This window comes from Bidens hawaiensis, unplaced genomic scaffold (genome assembly GCF_021521415.1).
Source record: "Bidens hawaiensis isolate Kalapana, Puna unplaced genomic scaffold, B.hawaiensis_p1.1 tig00028494_1, whole genome shotgun sequence".
Lineage (NCBI taxonomy): Eukaryota > Viridiplantae > Streptophyta > Magnoliopsida > Asterales > Asteraceae > Bidens > Bidens hawaiensis.
Genome location: NW_027494656.1, coordinates 139710 through 150765, shown reverse-complemented (window position 1 = coordinate 150765; position 11056 = coordinate 139710). Strand labels below are relative to the sequence as shown.

Here is an 11056-nt window from a genome sequence, read left to right as displayed (position 1 = left end):
CATTTCCAAGGTTTTGGAATAATAAGGATGATATGAAGAAAAATTTGATAAGACGCTAATATGAATATTCGGTTAGTTGATAACAAGATGTTTGCACCTCAACAATTTTAAAAAGAAACACAAACCGGATGCACGACAAAAGTTCAAAATTTAGTTCCCCTTCCAAATAAAAGACTCGAGGGGAAAAAAAATAGATAAAACATTTCGCTACATCAAACCACCAAACAAAACTTAAGTTTTAGGTACTACGTCCGAGTAAAACAAAAACCAAACCAAACCTAAATGCTGGCAACCCCAGGATGACCTTAACCAATGGATCGATGATATATCATATATGGCACGCGACCTATCACATTCTATCTTCTCTCCTCCTTGGCGCACACGTGATGATTTCATCAACTCTCAGAATCATTTCTGCAGCTTCGGTTGCAGATAGCAATACCGCCTGCTTCACCTTAAAACGCCTCTGATATTCCAAGCACCGACATACCTCCAACCTGTACAATAATAATAATAATATAAAGACCCCTTTATAAAACATAATTCTATTATAACAAGTTCAATTCACTTACAGAGCCAGTAATCACATCAATTCCTGCATTGCTATCCGCTTTATGGTGCTCAGCACGAAGCTGAGCAACCAACTCAGCACTGTCTAAACCAGCATTATCAGCAATAATGGTTGGAATTGCAATGAGTGCACGCGCGAAAGCTTCAATGGCATGAGATTTCTTGCCAGGTGTCTTTCGTGCCAGCTCATCAACCGCCTTCGCCATCACCATTTCAGGCCATCTGCCACCAAACAAAACCCTAATATCGTTTTCTGTCTGAGACAGAACACACAAAGCGTCATGCAAAGATCTTTCTGCTTCGTCAAGAACATGAAAACTGCAACAAATGAAACGTTGTGTCGTTATATAGATAAAACAAATTAAATATATTTAGGGGTGGGATCCGGAACAAATAGGCTTTAACTTACTAAACGTGCAAAGCGTTTACTCAAAAATAAAAAATAAAAAAAAGGCTGTGGCAATAGTTTTTAGCTCTTGTTTTCTCACATCTGTTCTTCAATACGAACTCTAGTTTAAAATAATTACACTGGTTATAAAAATAATTTCTCATGTCTAAAATAATTACACTGCAAATAATTACGCTAGTTATGAAAATAATTACACTAGAAATAATTATGCTAGTTACACTGTTGAAGATCTTGCAATAAAGTCATGCTATGTAACCTATTTGCTAGGGTTAAATGACGTATATTTACTAGTTTGCCAACGCGTCCTTTTTTCCTTTGATTCATACGCTTCACACAATATTTGTTATTTGAAGTTGATCTAAACACAATATAGATAGATATGTGTGTGTGTGTGTGTGTGTGTTCGGCATACCTTGCTCCTCTCAAAACAATAGTACAAGCTTGTCCCATTTCAACACCAGAAAAGTGGATCAACTTATCTTCACCGATCATAATTTCCTCAATGACTTTGCAGTGTCCAAGTTTAACAGACTCGGGATTATCAAAAGTTGATGCAATTTCACCACTAGTAACTAAAGCGAGGCGTTCAATGCCATCAAAATCAGCATGTTCAATTGCAAGAATGCCAGCATCAGCAAACAGTTCCTCAGGGAAATTGTAGATCAACTGTCGGTTCACAAAGCAGTTGATCCCATGACCGATTATCTTTTGCACTTTTTCTCTCATTTTTTCCTTTTCTGCACCTTCAATCTCAGCAACTTTGGCCATTGAGTCCACACAAACACGTGCACCATAGATTTTTACTTTGTCTGTGTCCATTGCTGTGTTTGCAACCAAAATGTTTGCGTTTTGGTTGACCGAGACCAATCTTTTTGTCTAGAATAAATCTGCATAAAAATGTGAACTTCGTGACATATTGATCAACGATCGTAAAATAAGAGGATGAGAATAATATTGGTAGCCTACCCTTCATCCAAAAATGAATCTTTTAGTGACCCTCCGGCTTTCTTGATGATTTGGATGGATTCCAAGTTTGTGCTTCCCTAACATATTCAAAGAAATTATCACAAAATAACAATAAAACATTTGTCCACTTTTTTAGTTGATTAATAAAGCCAAAAAACCTCACTTTTAGCCTCAAAACAGCATCAACAGCCAATTTTGCAAAATGTTCCTTGTCCCGTGACAGAATTTTTGAACTCAAAGTGGTCATAGCAATCTTCATCAAATCTTCCCTGAATTTTTCTGCATGAATAAGAAAAATTATCAAAATATTTGAAATATATGCGTGAAAATTGAAATGCAGGAACGGTACTGAATCCCCGTTAACCTTAAAGGGAAAATAAATATGTTCGCATTTGTCAATAATTATAGTATGAGTGTGCATGAAACCAAAACAACCGACCCATAACTCAATTAACCAAACCATACTAACCGAACCCAACGCTAAACTGACCGTTTGGTTTTACGTATTCTGAAAAACTGAATTTCAGTTCGGTTTCGGCTTTGCATGTAAATTCGTGTAACCCAAAAAAATTTAGGCCCAAATGTGTGATAATCAATTAATCATTATCTAACAAAAAAATAAGGTACAAAGTTTCAGGCCCAACTTCATTATTTTGGGTCGTTTTTGTTGGCCCGCAAATCCCAAATAACAAAACTGAGAAAACCGAAACCGAACCAAACCAATTGTGAAACCCCAAAACAAACAACTAAAAGAACAAAACCACACAATTTTCAAACACCAAATATTTGGTTTTGGTTCAATTTGAGCCCAAAACCAACCCATCCACACTCCTAATTTAAAGTGACCAAAATAGAACTAAACGCATAATCACAAAATGAAACGGTGGATTGGTAAACTGGGGTCATCAATAACAACCTGCGTCATCTTTATTATCCTTGGTGCTGTCCTGCAATTTTGCAAGAGCACAGTCAGCAGCCATTCGGAAACCTGAAAAATGACCAAGCAATTTATCATAAATACACGTTAAACTAAAATTAATAAAAAAACACACACAGCACAAAAATAGAAGGAACTGAAGGGAAAAAAAAACCTTGAATTATTATACTTGGGTGAATTTTTGAAGCGACTAACTTTTCGGCCTCCCTCAAAAGTTCACCACCCAAAACCACCACCGAAGTAGTCCCGTCACTAACCTCATCATCTTGCACTTTTGAGATGTCTAATTTTAAAATTAAGAAATACAAACTTCATTGACAGTACGCGGTGGCAAAAGTAAATGTTTTAATTATGAAACACTAAACGCTGTACAATTCAAAGGATACCGATAAGGACTATAGCGGCAGCGTTGTCAATAAGTAGCGATTTTAAGATAGTGGCACCATCATTAGTGACTGTCACACTGTGTCCTCTACCTGTAGACTGCAATATTTTATCCTTAAAAAAAAAAGAACTTAATTAGACTTATATGCAGATCAAAATCCGAAAGCTGAATTACGAGCGTTACAAAGCAAATAGCATACCATTCCTTTAGGCCCTAAGGTTGTTTTGACCAAGTCGGCTATTGCCATTCCTCCAATAAACGCAGCCTGAACCGTATAATAAGTAAGTTCAACTGATCAAAAAAAAGCACAACACTTATGATATACTTCATAAGGCTTACCATACGGGCTCGTTCGCCCTTCTCTTCACTAGCTTCATCTTTAAGCAGTTTTTCAACCTAAAATACACATCAAAAGTATCTTATTGTAAATTTGTAACTCCAAACGTTACGATAAGTGTAACAACGTAACGTACCGCCATTATCCGCTAGCGGGTAGATAAAAATAAGCAACCTTGAAGATTACTGTGATCTGAACAAGAAGCATGCCAAGTTTCTAGTCAGATGCATATTAATACTAAAAATACAAAATAATAATAATAATAAATAAATAACAAGACATTTATTTAATACTAGTCAGATGCATATTAATACTAAAAATATGCATATTAATACAAAATAATAATAATAATTATTATTATAATAATAAATAAAAAGACATTTTTTAACACTAGTCAGATGCATATTAATAATCCAGTGGTCCAAAAAAAAGGATGCATATTAATACTAGTGGTCAGATGCATATTAATAATCCAGTGGTCCGTGAGTGATCCAAATTAGTCGTTAAAAAAAAAGGATGCATATTAATACTAAAAATATGCATATTAATACAAAATAATAATAATAAATAAATAAAAAACACATTTTTGTGACAGAAACAGTTTTCATTAAGCTCTTTTCAACAATTACAAACCCAATTGTATAATGATTAATAAACATTAATCACTTGTGTATAGGGTTTCTAATAAAATGAACAACTTACAGATGCAAATGGGTATTCTAAATTTCTAATCTTAACGTATAAATGAAACGAAATATAATTATTAATAGATTCAAAGTGGAACGAAACATAAATGTTTTACCTGGATTTTTAAGATCACAGCAAAATGATTTGTATTGTGGGAACAGTATTATTTTAAAAATGAGGTGCTAGAATTATTATTATTAGGTTTGTATATTAAAGCTAGTTGGGCCATTATCCATCATATGTTTGGGTTGGTTTAAGTTTTTTTATATAGCTGGGCCTTTAGTCCATTACGTATCACAAGTTTGGGTAAGGGTTACTCATTACTCAATACTCATAGGATGCGTGACTAGTTTGGATTCTTTGTTACCCTTTGATTGATTCGTATATTGGGTGCAAATGAGCTGAGTCGAGCCCAAACTTGATTAGGATCGAGTTTGGCAGGGCTTGAGCTCGAGATAGGTTTGTTTGATCTCTGTTTTTAAAGCTCAAGCTCGGCTAGAGGTGTACAACAAAACCGGTTTGGGACCGGTTTTAGGCATACCAAACCGAACCGGTTTGGGTTTAAAACCGGTTTCACCCAACCGGTTCCCAAACCAACCCGAACCGCCAACTTCAGGACCAGTTTCTCTTAAGATCTACCGAATCGGTTTGAGGAAAACCAGTTTTAAACCGGTTCATAAACCGAACCAAACTGACGTGAACTCCTATCTTGCTTCTACACCATTTATAAACCGAACCGGTTTGACTCAAACCGGTTTTGACAAACCGCTGACCAAACCGGTTTTGTACACCTCTAAGCTCGGCTCATGGGTAATTTTTTTAAGCTCAAGCGTTTAATATTTATTAGTTATTTTTTGTATATTTATAATTATTTTCTTGTATTTTATTCAATTATAATTATATATAACATAATATACACTATTTAGTTACTTCATATATATAATAAAAACTATATAAATGGTAGACTCGTTTAGGCTCGCGAGCCGGCTCGAGCTCAATAAGTGAAGCTTAGCTCGATCCGGCCTGGTTAAACGAGCTCACTTTTTGGCTCGAGCCCAGACTCGTTTAAGCTTAGCTCAATCAAGTTTTTTACGAGGCGATCTAAAGTAGCTCGCGAGCAGCTCCGCTCGTTTGCACCCCTATTCATATCATAGCTTAGCTTCGTTGATGTTAATTTCTTTTGGGGGAGGCTAAATGTACTCTTACTTGCCATTTATGAGTGAAAATAAAAAGATAATGTGACGGATTTAGTAGTAGAAGGGTTACATTTAGTAAAGTCAATAGGAGAAAGTGTGTTAGTATCTTTTAAATTATCAAGCAGCATGTGTCCACATAAGGAAAGTCTTCCATGAAATTCATTGTTGAAGACTCGACTTTGATATAAATGGATGGTGCCAAAACAAAGAAGGGAATGGACAAGGATTTTGGTTTAATAAACTAAAAATCTAATAATCCATTTTAACATGTCATCAAATGCTAGGCTTTTAACATGTTGTGGCATCAAAAACATTCATAATAAAGTGATACAAGTGTACAATGACATCTCACAGTGTTTAAAACACAAATCACAAAGTTGTGAGTTGGGCATCGACAGTCAATGGGATCGACCATGGACCGTCGGGTCACCATTTTGCACATGCTTTGTCTTGTGTTATGGGCTATTTTTGGTATCTTTTATTATCGCCCCTTTTACTCTAACTAATACACAATCTTATCAAATACATCTCTCTTGATTCTTACAGTAGTTGATCATCAAATTGAATAAGAGATCAAAATCAATAGAAGAGCCAAAAGAATCTTTCATACATTCTTGTGATATTGACTAGACATCCCTTAAGTTTATTCAAGTGATTTGTTAAGTGAGTTGTTCATCATTTGTTGATGATTTGAGAAAGGAGCATTATCTTCATATAGTGTTGTTTTGTTGAATTGGGTTAAGAACAATGTCTTGATATAGTGTTGTTTTTGAGAGATTGAACACCATCTTGATATAGTGTGTTGAAGAATGTGATCACTACCTTTGCTTGGTGGGACACTACATTGGTGATCCATATCGTTTAGGGAAATGATTGGTGAAGAAAGCTCTCGATCGGAGGATCAGGAAGATGAGTTAAGTGGATTAGTTAACATTCATTTCAACATCTATAACTCAATCAACCTACAATGGTGCAATAGCGCAATGGGTGCGTGGAGCCCAACTCAAACATAAATATGAGATTCGCAGGGCGGCTCAGAAGTGAACCCTATGCATATGTAGAAGGCCCATACATGAACCCATAATCTAAATTGCAAAGCGTCGTCAAATTTCTTCTAAATAAGCGAAGACCAAAATTTCCAACATAAACTCAAAACAGGCCAAATCATAAACAAATATATATAAAACATTAGAATAAAACATATTAGTATAAGATTAATTTTAATATTGAATTGAAGCTAATGCATCAAATGTAGTTTTTCAGTTATGCATTATTTAACAAAGATGGAAATCAAGTTTCTCGAGAACCAGTTTCATCACTCTCGGGTCGGGGAGACACCTGAGAGTACATTAAAAGAGGTATTATTTCGTACTCGCAGCCTATATTTAGTAACTTTCATTTTGCTTTAAGTCTAACTTCATAATTTTTAAAATATGATGTTTTATACATTTCTAAATCTTAGTTTTAACGTGTTTATTTTCATCCAGTGGCAAAGCTTGAGAAAAATTATCGGGGGGGGGGGGGGGGAGCGAAGTTATGGATCCAAAAATTTTTGGGTCAGCGATTCGGTTTGAGTCGGGTCAAAGTCAATATAAAAATTTTCGAGTTAGCGGTTCGGGTCATGATATACCTATTACCTAATAAAAAATCAACAGCACGATTCAGTTAAATTACAATACTAATTAAGAATTCTGAGTTCATACAAGCAGGCTCTGAGTTCATACAAATCGAGTTCTGAGTTCAAAAAAAAAAAGCAACAGTATGATCAGTGGCGCAGGCTAGTTGATTCGAACCTAATTTAGTAATTTTAACCCAATTCGACTCTAAGTTCATACAAAATCGACCTATTTTAACCAATTTAACTCTAATTTCAACCCAAATTAAGTATTACCGGTTACGAAGGTCGGGCTCTGGTATTTCGGTCGGCGTTGGTGGCGAGAAGAAGTGGCACTTCGGCTGGAGGCTGGGTGCTGGCGGCTGTGGACGATTGCTGCAAGCTGCAGCTATTACCGTTTCACCTTTTGACGGACGTTTGGAATGCCGCTGGAATCTGAAGACCTGTGCATAGGCGCGAAGGCAGAACCCTAATTCAAACCGTCATTTGTTATTTGATATATTTTATTGATTTAACAACTTTAGCATATTTACAATACAAGCCCTTAAAGTTTGGGATTTAAAAAAAAAGCAAATTATAATAACAAACAGACTTTATATAAAATAAAATCAAATGTCGGTTTTTATAAAATAAAATCAGTGGGAACCAGTATTATTCTATGGAAAAATTATTTTTGGGGGCCGGGCTCAATACCTATAAAAATTTTCGACCGAATATCGAAAAATATACACTACCGACCGGAAAAACGGAGGGGGCCGGGGCACCCCCTGGCCCCAACTAACCTGTGCCGCTGTTTTCAACTACGTTTCGATGTAAATTTCGTTCAAAACTGAGTTTTGTGATAAGTAATAGTACTCGGAGCATGAATGTAGAAGCCCTCAAAAGTTGTTGCAAGATTTCAACTTTTCCACGTTTATTTCTTCTTTCACAACCCTTAAATTATGACGTTTTATAAAATTAAGGATCCGTCGTTTCTATGTATTTTTTGTATGTTTCGACATGAATTTTTTTTCACGTTGTGAATACTAACGTAGAGGTAGTCAAAACCAAGTTTTTCAAATTTTCAATATCCTTCCGTAGCGTGCAAGTTTCACCCACTAACATATTAAGAAAGCAAGGTTACCTGTGTAAATGTGTCATACTAAAAATATGAAGTTAGATATTAAATGGTACGATGCATAAAATAAAATAAAATAGATTGAATCATTTTAATTAAAATTAAAATTGTCATTTTAAAACGACATATACTGGTCCAAACCTATTACCTGACTCGCTTGTGTTTCCAAACTTACCGATAACCATTTAAGTATTTTTCCAATTAAAAATATATTTTTAACCGGCGTGCTAAACTGGTAAGAGATAACACAATTAACACAAGTATCAAACATGCATACGACTCATTTAAAACTACTTTATATCTCATGTCTATACATAGTTGTATGTTTCATGTACCAACAATAAAACACTATGAAATCTGACCTACTAATTTTAATTATTTAAAAAAATATATAAAATTATATGGTATACTTTTTATTAAACAAGTTCAACCATGTTTTAAATAAGACAGAGCATTCCCAACCCATGTTTTAAACAACCATGTACTTTTTATTAAACAACTTTAACTATGAAATCAGTATATTTTCTCTTTCTTGTTTAATTAGATAATAATTTTTATACCTTTATCATTATATTTTCTATTTCCTCCACTCACAACCACTTTTAGAAAGTGTTAAAAATATATATGGTATGAACAGTGAAACTCCAAATTTAACTTTTTAATATAAAATTTTCTCTCTTCTCTACTCACAACCACTTATAACCATACCATGTAATTTATAAATTTTCCTCACGTATTTTTAGAAAACCGGCTGAGAATGCTCTCTACTCATATATCCAGGATGTTGCATTTCTTTATTGCTTTTTATGTCGAAATACCTTTCTTTCTTTCTTTTATATAATCATTACTGTTTTTTTTTCATGCTCTGCCTTCTCAATTATTTAATTTTGCCATGTTATGTGGGGAGTGGATTTTAGTGAATAGAACAGTGGTTTGACCACTAATCAAGTGGATTTTTGATTCGTAGAGCTAGCCAGGATTTACGGCACTTTTGCAACTCATAAATCATGATCAAGATTCCTTTATTCCACTAGTATTTAATACTTGTGAGCTTAAGATTTAATGCCTTTTGCTTTCATAAGAGAAACAAGTGCATATGTTGTTGAATAATTAGAAGCCAGCCAAGAAAAGTCATTGTAATTGTAATATTAATATAAACATAAAAAAAAAACAATTTTCAAAATGTGTATTAAAGACGATGTGTCCTATAACCATAAAATCTCCCATCTTCAAACCTAAATTGTGATCCTTAATAAAGAAGGCTTCATAAGAGCTGGACCACCATGCAAGCAAAAGGCGTCAATCAAGACCTAATAATTGACTAGTCAAAATGCCATGGATCCTATGTGGGGCTGTCATAATTGGCCATGCTTCATGTGTTAGTCGAACTACAATCATGTTTTGGCAGACAAGTCGAACAAAATGGTTTCAACCACAGGCATCAACGAATGATTTGCTCTTTAGCTGTCATGACTGGTTCGTAGTTTGCTAAAAGGCTGAATCGAACAACCTTAAACAGGCTTGATCTCGAGCTCAATTGGGAAGCCAATTTAATGAACAAGTTCGTATCCAAGTTCCACTTATCAAGCTCGACTAGGCTCGTGCATTTTCATGTGCATGTTGTTTTTAGTTTTTTTATTTAGGATATTAAAGATGTATTTAGATTAATTTGTTATTATAATAATAAATGTTTTAATATAAGTATAACTAAATAATATGTATCATGCATAACTATAAAGCTATATTTATAAGTGCATAAAAAATTAAAGCAATACATAAATTAAATAATAAAAAATAATAAAGAGTAAACTGAAACTATTTTAAATTTTTAATCTATCAAAAAGCATGTCTCAAGCTTAGCTAAGCAGGCTCGACTAATTCACTTCAACTCTAACCTAAATTGGATGTCCCCCCCCCCCCCCCTAAAAAAAAGAAAAAGAAAACAATTTTCATAAACAAAACAAATAAATATTAGATATCACTCCTAGAGTTGCAACAATGACTCTTCTATAGTTCTATTTAATAAGTAGTCAATTCTTTTATGTGCTACATCTTTATAATCATGCATACATCTTTATAGGTATGATCATTAACAATTCTATAGGTATAGTAATGCATACGCGACTTGGTGTATCAACATCCAAATGATATAGTACGCAATAACATGCCAAAATCAATTTATAAATGCGTACCCGATTTGATTATAAGATTTCTAGATTTACAAGTGTCAGAAAAATAAAGGGGCAGGCCAAGAGGGTGCCTATGACACCCCTCAACTTTCACAACGAAGTGCAAAATTAGTGATATGTTTTTTTTCTTCACATGCATTCTGATACTCGTAGTTCCAATTTTTTTAAGATACCCATAAACCTGCTACTGGAAAAATACATTTTCTGTGTCCATTATCTATCCTTTAGGTTTGGGTATCTTTATAAAGTGTATTTTCGTTTATCCATATTAAACGGTGTAAGAATGAAATTCAAGTATTTTATCCTTTATACTCTTGTAACTCATAATTTATATATTACTAACAAGCTAAAAAGTAAAAGAAAATACAAGAATTCCATGACTATATATACGCGTATTATGTGTATCTATACATATAATAATATATATGATATGATACAAAACAATTAGTGATAGTTGCGTTACATTCTTTATGGGAATGGTCGGGCAAAGAAAGAAAGCTTAAAGAAGCATCCCACCGACGACAATCACCTTTCACTTTACCTCCTTTTTCATCATTACCCTCCATCCATATTCCATCCCAAATATCATTTCCCATATCTCATATCAATTCATCATTCATTCATCCCAAATATCATATTTCATTAATC

General features: G+C 34.2%; 1 pseudogene; it reads right to left on the bottom strand.

Annotated features, from left to right (window-relative positions):
• Positions 1–349: 349 nt before the first annotated feature.
• LOC143577224 (T-complex protein 1 subunit beta-like) lies at positions 350–3746 on the bottom strand (annotated as a pseudogene).
• Positions 3747–11056: the final 7310 nt, after the last annotated feature.